The sequence below is a fragment of the Frieseomelitta varia genome, unplaced genomic scaffold, assembly GCF_011392965.1.
Source record: "Frieseomelitta varia isolate USP_RPSP 00005682 unplaced genomic scaffold, Fvar_1.2 scaffold_294, whole genome shotgun sequence".
Lineage (NCBI taxonomy): Eukaryota > Metazoa > Arthropoda > Insecta > Hymenoptera > Apidae > Frieseomelitta > Frieseomelitta varia.
The window spans coordinates 14,233-27,854 of record NW_025110028.1 but is presented as its reverse complement, the minus strand read 5'-3'; the positions used below and the strand labels follow the sequence as shown (position 1 = coordinate 27,854).

General features: G+C 33.8%; 1 pseudogene; it reads left to right on the top strand.

Moving 5' to 3' along the window:
• Positions 1–11,813: 11,813 nt before the first annotated feature.
• LOC122529565 lies at positions 11,814–13,125 on the top strand (annotated as a pseudogene).
• The last annotated feature ends 497 nt before the right edge of the window (positions 13,126–13,622 follow it).

Here is a 13,622-nt window from a genome sequence, read left to right as displayed (position 1 = left end):
CAGTTCAGTGTCGTTTTCGGCGCCGCCCGAACTGGCTTCAGAGTTGAGTTTAGGGTTATCAGGTTCAAAGACCAGTAGAGGCCAGTTCGACCCAGTTTGAACTCAGTATCAAGCGTTTCTATCTTCGAATCCATAAGCGTTTCTATCCCCAAATCCGTAAGCATTTCTATTTCTAAATCCGTAAGCTTACTATTTCTTAATCTTCGATTTTTCGTATTCATAATCTCATTGCAAGTTATCTATTATTAAATATACAGCTACGTTTACTCGCGTGTTCTTATCATTCACCGATAATCGAGCCAGCCAGTCAACTATTATTGTATCGTTGTCCTGCGAGCCGAGAGTCTAAGATCTCATAAAGTTTAAGTAAAAGTACTTTAAAATCCGCACGCAAAGTCGATCATTACAAAATTTAGAAAAAAAATGTCATAAAGATTGTACAATTATTGTACAACTATTGCACAAAAAAAAATAACTACACTCAAATAAAAGCTGATCAGCATATGCGTAAATATCATAATGTAAGAAAGAAAAGGATCATTCGTCTAGAAAGATAACTACACATCAGAAACAAACGAGGAGTATTTGATTTTTTAGCATCTCAAGCATCTCAAAGTATTCGGAACATTAGATTCTAAAGATCTCGATGTAATTAATCAAAAGATCGATAAACTATTCACAGCTATATCATATACTTATACTTATATCATATCATATACATATATTCATAATGACATCATATACTAAGACCACAATCAAGCCGCAATTATTAAACTGTTATTAAACTCTTCAAACTTAATTATGATCGAAAGTAACAAATATTACAATGCCTCGAATCGAGACATTCACCTAACAGCTCAATTAAGCTCAATAGTATTACTTTCGGAAGTACAAACCCATATAGAGTTTACAGTAACGCATTGCTCTTAGGAAGAATAGGAAGAATAGATGACCTTCATTAATAACAGACAATGTTTCCCACTGGGACTATTAATTTGGTATTAGGTTTTTATTTCATAAAACAAAGGTATTCGGTTTTTAATAAGTTTTTATTATTACAATCACTTTACTTTTAGATCTATACGTTACAATGGCTTTTATTGTTCTATATAGTTTCTTTATAATGCGGTCCATACATATACAGTTAAGGACAAAAGTAAGTGGACAGATAATGAAGAAGAATATCAATGAAATTTATTCAATATAGCATTGTAATTACATGTTTAAACTTTATTTAACATTTATCCTTATAATATATAGATTATTTGAATAACAATTAAAAGTAATATTTATAGTCGGTGCAAATCCAAATTAGGTTTAAATAAAAAATCAACCAATTACAGAAAGACAAAAGTAAGTGGACACTACCGATACCTGCTAATTAGTAATTAATATTGCCGCCTTTTGGTGCAATTTTCTATATAATCTTTGTCAATATTGTCAAAAGTTGATTTTAAATGATTAAAAAAGTCCATTTTATTCTTTCGCTTGTCCAAAGGAAGTTTGGAATCCAATACATACTACAAATTCTCAATCGATTTCAAGTCAGGACTTTGTGCTAGCCGTTCAAGTAACTTAATATCTGAATCACTAAAGAATTTCATACTCGTTTTGACAACATGTTTTGGATCATTGTCCTGTTGAAATATAAATTCTTCCACCAAATTCATTTTTACTGTTGCCTCCAAATTTTCGTTGATTGTGCTAATGTACTTATCAGTATTCATAATACCATCAACTGATACTAAGGTTCCAGTCCCATTCCATGAAAAATAACCCCACACCATTAATAAACCATCTCCAAATTTAATCGTTGGTCGTGATAAATGATTTTTTGTATGTTTCATTTTTCTTCCTCATCTATTTGCTTTTTCTTCTTGCTGTCGAAGATTTTCCTGCGCAGCATTACTAGAATATATGGCCTAATCGTTTCAGTTGAAATATCACAATATGTTTTCAAGTTCTTTAACTTTGTAAGACCTGTGTTAATTCTGGGTCTTTTGATTGCTGTTCAGCAAATTCTGATGTGCTAACTACAACTGGCCTACTGATAACATCCAGTGATAAAGCGTCTGCCACTTTATTATCAGATCCCGGAATTTTAGACGAAATTGTCCTGTATAGTCCAGTTGTCGTAGTTGTCTTTTCTGTAAGACTTCTTCTGATTTTTGTAAAAATGCATATGTAAGTGGTTTATGATCCGTATCGTAAAATCTCGTCCTTTAAAAAAAATTTTTTTTTTTATTATTATTATAAGAAATACTATAGACTCGTTTGAGTCTATGAGTAATTCAGATACATTAAGTTAGAGAAAGAAAAGAAAAATAACATGTGTAAAGGAAGCACCTTTGTGCTCCTTTTTACAATAGTTACACAATAGTGTGCTTTTAGTTTATTATTAAATCATGTGTTTTGTTCTTTTTAATCTTCGTGTATTGTTTTCAGTGTTGAGTAGTTTGTTTGCCAGTTGGAGTGTTGTTGTAGTCTGTTATTATGTGTTTTGGCGTACTGTTTAATGTAGTCACGAACATATTTGATATGTAAGCTTTGTGGAGTGTTTCATTGCTGGTGTACTATGGTGCGGCTGCTATGTTTCTAAGTGCTTTGTTTTGAGGTCTCTGTATTATGTCAACATTAGATTTCTTGGCACACTCCCATAGTTGTATACCATAGGTCCAGATGGATATTATAGATACTTTGTATAGTAGCATTTTATTGTTTAGCGTTAATAGTGATTTGTAGCCAAGTAGCTTGTAGTAATTATGATGATAATTTAAATTAATATCACAATAAGAACAAATAGAAATAAGAACAACGTTGTAACTTTAATAACTTTTTATAAACTAATAATAAATGATATTTTTATAACACAAATAAATAACTGTTTCTATGAATGTTGATTATGGAAAGAATAACTAATTATAAAATGGGGTCTATATATACATCTCTGTCAATAAGTAAACATGGTAATAACATATCCATAGTAATAAAAATAAAATATCAATTTACAAATATTCTAATGTTAGATGTCGGTTTACAGTTGGCGATGTCGATTTACAAGAAACGTACTTTTCGGCGGAACGATTGTGTGATGTTGATGTTAATTTTGAAGAGGTAACAGTCGCTATAAGTTCTCCTTTTGATGTCCGTGTTGACATCCATGACCTCTAATGGTTCGCCCTCGTGGGTGCCAATGTGGCAGAGGGGTGTTTAACCTAACTTTTTGATTTTGTCTTCTTTTAACCTTATTTATTATTTTTATTATTTTTTTTTAGATTACTAGTTGCTTTTTTTTACTTTCCACTTGTGAATAAGAATTTGAAAAACTCATGGGCCGTGAAACGCTTTTACCACCTGCTTACCTGCACGCTTCTCTCACAATTCACAAATCCTCTATTCATACGTTTCCTTCTTCACGCATTTTTTCACACTACAGGCCATCTGGTATAACGAAACTATAGCTAAAATAATGACTTAAACTTAAACTAACGCTACTAGAATATTTTTTTTTGGAAGATTTTATAGCAAAGAAAAACCAATGGTTGCAATACAGTATGCAATCTTAACATATACATTGATATTATTGATGATTGATACGATTTTAATCGATTATGTTAATTATGTTAAATTTTATCTGATTCTATGGATAGTGATGCTCAGTGTCTTATGCAGCGTTTATATTCGCTGCTCGTTGTAACTTGGTCGTCCCCAGGAAGTAGTTCAGTAATCCATCCGAGAGGTCAAGAGAATGGTGGTACATGATCCTCATTGACGATGACGAGGGATCCTATTCGCAACTCCGTTGGTTCCTTCGGTATGTCACTTGCTACGAACTACTAGTTGGTTGAGATAGTCTTTGTGCCATTGTATCCAAAAATGCTGCCGCATACGTCGTACGTGTTGTCGCTATGACAGTAACATCTTTATCAGGTATGCTGGTTAATACGTTATCAATTAGGAAATGGCTGGAAGTCAATGCGGTAAGGTCATTCGTATCAAATGATATGGGAGTGATAGGACGGGAATTCAAAATGGCTTCAATTTCAATAAGGTTCATGGTTTCGAATGTGAGTAGATGATTCCTGATAATTTTAACGAGATGGCTTCTCAAGTCTCACCGAAATGAGGTGCGCGCGGCAAAATAAAATGCCTGTTTCTGTGTTAGATAACCGCGAATGATAGACCTTGTGTTGATCATTAATTGGTATAACCCTCGTAGTTCACGATTTGCGCCTATAAAAGTTTTTGCATTATCAGAATATATATTTTGCTTTTCCGCGTCGCGCGAAAAATCGTTTCAACATTGCTAAAAAAGTTTCAGTGGTTAGATCATTTACCAATTCAATGTGTACCGCTTTTGTGGCGAGACACACAAAAATGGCCGACTAAACTTTTATTATTTTTGTATTGCGCAGCTTCTTTTCCTTTATGAGGACTGAGCCACAATAATTTATCCCGGTGTCTAGAAATGGACGTTCAAACATTACGCACTCAATGAAAAGGTTTCCCATTTGGTACGTGCGAGGTATTGGCTTGGTTCTGCAGCAGTTTGTAGTATAAATTATACACTACACGAATAAAAATTTTGCCAAAATTGTTAAATTTAAAACACATTCCGGAGAAATATACGTATAAATATATTCAAAATGCTATGTTACACTGTTTACAATTATGGGATATACGCGAGACGCCAGCCTTTATCACTACGGATAATGGACGAAATATTTAAAGCCATGTACAAGTATAATAAATGGAGCAGAGCTCTTTTTGCCCATTGTCTATAATTGGCAGTTAAGCCAAAGTTTGAAGAAATTTGAATTATACAATCATCTCTGGAGAAAATTCAAGGAAATAGTTACGTTCTTTTCACGTTCCACAACCACAAAACATAAACTTATAATTGCACAAGAACCACTCCAACTACAGGATATCGATACAAGATGGAATAAGACATACGACATGTTTAAACGGTTTATTTTTTTGCAAACACTAAATAAAGTACTGTTTGAAGATAATATGCCGAATAGATCCAGTTGAGTGGAATTTCATTATAGCAATAACAGATGTCTTTAAACCTATTAAAGATGTTACAGAAAAAATGAGTGGTGAAACATATCCAACTGTCTCCCAATATTATCCAATGTATTTCGCATTAATAAATATACTTCAATCATAGCCAACTACACTGATAAGAGATATGAACAACAATATTCGCGGAGCATTAAATATTATGAATAATTGACTTCGATAACGCAATGTAATCCCTATCCTATTCCCCTTGAACTTTTTCCAATTCGATCCGAAATCGTCGGGCTACCCAAAATTGTCGGACTACTCAAATATTTATATATTACAGGTACCTTCCCGACTCGAACCCGGAATTTATGTATTCGGGTACCCGCACACCCATAGTTTATACATGTTCGAATGTATTTTTTCTTCCATTGAATGCCATCGATTGGCCAGTATTTTTGCCAAATAGCGTTTAAGGTTACTTGTGCGCCTACATGAAACTGATTGATGTGGTATTGCTGAATGATGAGTTTAGTGATATGGTGATTTTCCGGTAGTATCACTATATTATGCTCACATGTGCGAAGCGATGACGCCTCCTTCTAGGCTATTTATCCTAGGCTATACGAAATTTTTTGTTATTAAATGTTGTAGATTTACCACTGGGATGAGCGAAGTTGTGCATGTTGTCGAAGATTTTCTTGCGCAGCACTACTGGAATATATGTATAGTCTATTTTTGTTGAAATATCACAATATATTGTATTATTAGAATTATCTACTTTCAACTTCTCTAGCTGTAGGACTGTACTTTGTAAAACCTGCGTTAGTCTTTTGATTGCTGTTCGGCAAGTTCTGATATGCTAACCACGACTTTGATAACGTCCAGCCGTGATAGAGCATCTGCCACTTCATTATCGGGTCCAGGAATGTGAGTAATCTTTGTTGTAAATTGTCCTATGTAGTCCAACTGTCGTAGCTGTCTCGGTGAAGCCTTGCCTGATTTTTGTAGAAATGCATATATCAGTAGTTTGTGATCTATCTGTATCTCGTCCCTCTAATAAATGTTTGAAATAGTATAAATATATTATATTAATTTGCTTTATAAACTGCAGTAAGTTCACGATCATACGTACTATATTTAATTTCCTGTAGTGAGAATTTTTTGAAAACAAAGCTATTGGTTCCTACAACCGTTTATCTTCTGTTTAAATGTAGTCCCACAAGCTAAATTAGAAGTATCTGTAATTAAGAATAATGGACTATTAATTTTGGGATGTGCCAATAGTGATGCGTCCGCCAACAAGTTTTTACATTTTTTAAATGCTTTTTCAGCTCCCTTTGTCCAAATAATGCCTTTTTTCTTCGCGCCTTGAAAAAACGCATTTGGAGCAGCATTTTTGATAAATCTTCGATAAAAGTTGATCATCCAGAGGAAGCGTCTTAATTCGGTGACGGTCTTCGGTTTTGGATAATTAATGATGGCTGTGAATTTTTCGGGTATAGGCTTGGCTTCCTACTGGTTTATCTGGTATCCCAAGCACAGTTGATGCTCCAAAAATGCAATTTGCTGTATTTATAGAAATACTGTTGTAATCTAATTCTAGTACTTGTTGCAGATGATTATAGTGTTCAGATTCGTTGGTGGAAGCAATAAGCAGATCATCGATATAATAAAACGCAAAGTCGAGTTCCCTGATCACGATATCTATAAAACACTGGAAGGTCTGTGCCGCATTTTTCAAACCAAAAGGCATCACATTATATTCGAAAAGACCGGATGGCGTAATTACTGCTGTTTTTTTCACGATTTTCTGGCCTTTTTATACCATTGGCCTCTCTCTCTCCGCCCCCGTCTCCCTCTCCCACGAAGAAAGCCCATCTCATCCATGAAAGAATTTAGTCCGCACAATCTGCTCTTATACTTTATATTTCGGTTAGTGATGGTTGTTGTACGTTTATTCGGTACTCCAATGACTTAATTTTTGTGTCGGCCACGTGTCTGTGTCGTCTGTTAATTATTGCGATCCGTTATACCAAAGGCGATTGTTAATTAGATCTGCGTAATCCGGGCTTCTAAAAAGGCTATCTCCTGGATTCTGATGCGATAGCACATGTCGCCATTGTGAAAATTGCGTATCCTGCTGAATCTGCTACTCTATTTGCTACAAATGTCTTGAGCGTATGCGGTGGCATTTTTATCCAATGTAATACAATCATTGAATCTGTCCACAATATTGCTTGATCGATTGGCATCATTAAGGCCTTTAGTGTATCATTTGACAATTTGTTTAAAAGCATAGCTCAAGCCGAGGTAGTGTTTGCGACTTGAGGGAAGCTACCCGGGATTTTGATCAAATGATGTGTACGTAGGTACAGTCTCAAGTTCGTGGATCTCAAGTATACATAGGCGTATGACTTTTGACTGGAGTCACAGAACCCGTGTACTTGTATGTTTATCGCGTTATCTTTTACTATTAGTCGCGGAAAGGTTAATTCTTGTAATTGTATTAATTGTGACTCAAATTGAAGCCACGCGTGGTGTAAATGAGAAGGAATTGATTTCGTCTCATCCGATTTCCAATTTCTACAACGCTTGCAGATTTCCAATTTCTACAAAGAATTTTGCCTTGACAATTATCGGTCTGAGTACTCCTCATGAGTCAAAAAATTGCGCAATGTGTGATGACATTATGCGCTTGATTACTCTTTGCGGGTATTGATTTTTTTCGAATGTCGTAATTCAGAATAGACCAAGCGTAACGATGCCACGATAGACCAAGCGTCTTTTTGTTTGGTCTTTTTTGTTCGATACCGAGTTAGGTACTAAACCCTGATGGTTGGATGATCATTGTCGTAGCACGAAACCTCCCTTGCTCGCGAGTTGCGTGAGCAAGGGAGGTTTGGGTTCATGCCTGAGTGTTAACACGCTTTTGTAAGTATCCACACCCGTTATCAAATCGTTCATCTAGAAATGTAACTTGAACTTGGCTCCGGCTCTGCTGTAATTTACTTCTTCGTCAGTTGCGAGTTGCAATGTCTTAATCGTGAGGTAAGGTACTGAAAGTATTCCGTATGTCACTGTATTCAACTGGTATGTATTAGTTTCGTCAGATCCCGTCGCAGAGTATTTTTTGGTAATGTCTGAAGTGTCTACTTTTATTTGTTGGTACATTTTTATGATGTCAGCTGTAAGCACGAATTTAACGGTCATTAACACGTCGTTCAGTGAAAGTCCGGTAGACGTCCTTGCCGATGCGTAGAAAACTACGCGTAACTTTGTCGTCAGGCTGTTTTCCTTTTCGCACAGTAGTAGCAACAACCTTCGGTTGTTGCGTTTTGCCTGACACTTGTCATGTGACCTAAAATTTCGTACTCTTGCATGCACGCCCAGTACTGATCGTGTTGAATTGGATTGCGTGCTAATAAACGTTCTATTGATATGAAACGTCTTAATGCTGATGCGTATGAGTCACCTAAGTCGTGAATCTTAGAATTGAATGATAGTTGAACTACAGTAGCTCACGAAAGTGTTCGAATTCGTACCAGTGGAAACTAAAACAAGAAAACTATGTATGTTAGACTTAAGTTTTGGAGATAATACTATAAATAATATCAGATGCAAGTATCAGGATAGTACATGTAAAATTTTAAGTTAATCAAATTATATATGTAGAAGTTACGAAGTATTTGCTATACAGATGTATTGTAAGGGAGTCATAAAAGTGTTCGAATGATGAAAAGTACTTATACCTTGCTCTATATTAATATTTAGTTGGGCCTTAATCACTTCAGCCAGATGTCGCTTCATGCTGTGCACCAAATTTTCAGTCACTTTAAAGCTCAATGGAGTATATCCATATTTCTAAAATTTTTTGTTTGAATTGTTCTTTTGAATTAATTTCAAAATTTTTTAACCTTCTGCCAATTACTTCTTACAAATGTTCTGATGGTGTATACAGCATATGGGGTGTATTGTAAAGCAACCACTCTTGTACAATTCTAGCCTTATGCTTGGGATTGTTATCTTGTTGGAAGTAAAAATTTTCTAGATTTGGAGGCACTTTCTTTCAAATTACTTTTGTAAATACTTATGTTTGTCTGAAGTACCAAAACAAGATTTCCGATACTATTTGCTGCCATACACCCCCAAACCACCACCATGTTTTACTGTTGGTCGTAAATTATGAATATCCATTTCCTTATTTGGTTTCCACAGTATTCCACACATAACGTTGACCATCTGACCCAAATACATTAAATTTACTTTGATCAGAGAAAATGACTGTGTTCCAAAAATCATTATTTTTACTTTCATATTCTTGTGAAAATTTTAATCGTTTAGCTCGTAACCAATTTTAATTGGTCTTGCTAATGAATGACTTTTTCCTTGCTACTCTATCATGAAAGTTATTTTTTCGAAGTATTCTGCGATATAATTCGGGATGTACATTTTTTGTATTTTCGGCATGGATCATGGACTGCGACGAATAATCTGTTATACCATGATTCGAATTTGCGGTTGCCTCGGTGGCAGCTTTATTATATTATATTATTATTTTATAATATTTATTATTATAATATTATTGTTATAATAAATATATAGGTAATTGTATAGAAAAGGAGGGGGGGGGGGGGAAGGTCTCACCGATTTCGATGATTTTTGAATATGTTATAGAAATCAACATTTTGAACAACTTTTTCCTAAGTATGTAACCGCCGCTCGGTCTCAGTTTCCGAGAATTTTGCAAAAAAATATTACTACTACTGCGATGAATATTGCCTATAGCTACGTGTCTGTGGCAGCGTGTGCGTTGAGTCGCCGATTGTTTATAGTTTCTATAAATACATCGAAGCGGTCGGCAATGGACGGGTGTACTTAAAAACTCGATTTGTGTAGCGGATTGCCTTGTGGCGGCCGTAATAAAAAAACCTAACCCGAACCTTACTTAAACCCTTTTACCTAGTAACTAATTTAACGGATTAAATTCCGGTTAGGTTTTTTTATTCCGGCCGCCACGAGGCAACCGGCCACGCATTCATCTTTTGTTTCAATTTTCTTTATTGACATTATCTGAAGTTGGAAAGATTTCAGTCATTATTTCGAAAAATTTAATTATTCGATCATTTCACTGCGGCGCACTTTCGGAGCGAACTATCAGTACAGATGGCGTGATATTCTACTATTAGGCGCTGCAATTGGTTGTCCACTGACTGCTGACCAAAACAGTATCTGGAAATTTGATGTTGTTCTATTCTTAGAAGTTGAAAAAATACATAATTGCAAATCAATTAAAAATATCCAGTATTAGATCTATTTTAAGTGGTTTTCTAAGCTATTTTTAATTTACTTAATTTGCATATTCCTTCAATAATAATTCGTGAAAAAAATGCAAAATTGATAATAAGGAACAAATTTATTTTGACAATTTTAACACAATGATAATAACAAATAAAGATAGTAGAAACAATTTAATAATTAATTTGTGTATGATATATTCTGAAGTATGGATCAACGCATAAATCTACTTCGCATTCTTTGCAGTGATATCTACTTTCCCGTCGGATTTTATGTTTAGTACATACACTTTTGCGCTTGATTTTTTCTTTTCGCAGCCGGATTAAAATATTTAATTGGAAAATGCCTTTCAATAAAACGTAATGAATTATCACTATTCTTTTTCCCTTGATATATATTTGAAGTTTGTAGATATTTTCCAAACATTTGTTTGATCAATTTTAAATGAAATTCCGCGAAACGTTCTTTACTTGATACATATTTATACAAAACATATGAGTTCAAAATACTTACATCTAATAAATGAAAAAAAATTTTTTGTACCACTTATAACTTTTTCTTATTGATTCAAGGGTACTAATGACCATATCAGTCTTATCGACAATTCCCATGAAACAATTACATTCTTGAACACATGTCGGTTTTTGGGTCGGCAATTTTGTTCGGTAATTAACCTTCTGTGTGTCTACCATATCAGTGTAATGAAAGCTGGTCAACATCCAAATTTCTCTCTTATCCTGCCATTTCATGCATAGTAGAGATTCTATAGATTGGAATGATATTTCTCTTCTTTGTAACTTATTTTGAATACTCGGGATATATTTACGGTTTTTTTTTACAGTATCACATGCTTTTGTCCTGTTTAAATGTAAAGTAGTAAATAAAATTGGACTTTGTGTACCAATTATTGACGAATAAACTGCGACCTTTCCCGAGATAATCTTTCATTAAAGTCATGGCTATATTACCGGATTTACTCAAATTTTCGTCAGAAACGGAAATTTCAGTTTTCGAACCTGAATACACAATCATGTCTAAAATGTACCCCGTACAGTCGCAAGCAACGAAGGACTTTATGCCAAATCGATTGCATTTAGGTGGAATGAATTGTTTAAACGATAAGCGACCTTTGAACAATAATAAACTTTCGTCTATACAAATATTTTGAAAAGGATAGAAGTTTTGTTTTAAGATGGGTCGAAATCTATCACTTAGTTCACGAATTTTGAACAATCGGCTCGACAGTTAAAATGTAGGCACTGCATCAAGTTCGCACATCTGTCTCGAGGCATAATATTATGAAAAATGTAAATTTTTATAAATTTGTCGTTTGACCAATATTCTGAATACGAAAATTTTTTACGCATGACATTAACATCACGGTACCCAAAAAACAATATATTTCTGCATTATTGGTATTATACCATGAATTTATTTGTGAATTAACTTTCCAATTACGCTTCCGTTTTACGAAACTGTGATCTTCATTTGTTTTTTCCACCATGAAATTCACCAACGATTCTTGGTTGCTTTGCATCCAGAATCTTTTGGATCAAAATTGTGTATTTTCGGATTTAAATTCTGGGCCGACCAACAAGTCCGTAAGTGGAACTGCCGTTGTAAATGTGTTGTTATTTATTTCTTGGTGAGATGTTTGCGATTGCGGAACATCTTCATCTCCGTCTTCTAATTCTGAGTCAGAAGCGCAATAAGCGCAAAACGCGTTTTCTTCTTCGTGTAATGAAATTCATTTCTTCGGATGAGGAGAATGTTGTATTAGGAAGCTCAACTTCTTCCTTATTACTACTACTTATTTGTGGACGTTTTCTTTTCTTTTGAAAAAAGAAAATTTAACGTTGATGAGAATAGTGAAAGTTATGCTAACATTGTAAATAATGATTTAATAGATATTTTAATAGTAATAGTGACAGTAGTGATATTTTATCTCCTGTACGAAAACGTTGTAAACGACTGGTTATTGAAGATTACCACCGACGATGAAGTCCACATTAATCAATTATCAGAGCAATAGATTTGGAAAAGAAAAATAATAAACAAAAAATCTGGAATTATACGATGATTCCTGGCATAAAAGTGGCAACTTTGTATCAGTTAGGTGCAAAAAATAAAAAAAGAATTAAACATGTTTAATATAATATTTGATAATAAAAAAATGGTTCTGGAAAAATATTGTAACGGAGACGAATCGGTACGCAGAAGAAATAATAAAAATAGAAGACGAAAAATCGACGAAACTTGGTTTTCTGTAGATTGTAATGAAATAAAAATATATTTTGCATTATGTATAATAATCAAGTTAAGAAATCAACAATTAAAATGAATTGATGTAAGAGGGCCGTTATAGAAACGCCAACATTTAAAAAAATGATGCTATTGAAAAGATTTCTACAAATAACTAGATTTTTGCATTTTGCAAATAACAATACTGTCAACAATACAGATAAATTACGCAAAATAAAATCTGCAACAAATTTTTTTTAATCAAAAATTTAAAAAAGTGTATGCAATGGAAGAAAATATTGCTATCGATGAGTCGCTAATGAAATATAAGAGACAAACATCTTACAAACAATTTAATCCATTGAAAAGAGCGAGATTCGGTATTAAATTTTATAAATTATTTGAATTAAAATCGGGTTATTGTTGTGACTTTAAACTATACACCGGTAGTGATAAACTAAATTCTAATGACAGTGTATCTGAAAGTGTTATCAAAGAGCTATCACAGTCAATGCTACACAAAGGACATACTTTATACTTGGACAATTGGTACTCTTCACCAAAACTGTTTATAATTTTGAAAAATTATTCGTTACTTATAAATAACGATTTTATTCGAAGAAAAACTATTCGTTATTTACGAATAATGATTTTATTTGAGGGAAAATTATTCGTTATTTGCGAATAACGATTTTATTCAAGAAAAAATTATTTTTTATTAACCAATAATAATTGTTTTCGAACAAAGATTATTCGAACATAACTTTATTCGTTATACGGAGTTTAATGATGAGTAAATGTAGCCGTATACCGAATTGATTATTTCGAGGTTTCACTTTTTTTTTTTATTATCTCCAAGAGCCTTCATAATTTGTCCAGCAAGGACATTCGGTGAATTATAGTATCGGGTATGGTTTATTAGCACATGGATGTTATGCCTGTGGAGAACATCTGTTAAAACTTGATGTCGTTAGGATAGAAAATCTTTTGGATGCTTCCTATGCAGTCTGCGAGGCAGACTAGTTACACATAATTTTTTTGCTAAGTCGTTGGGGTGATTGTATATTTTT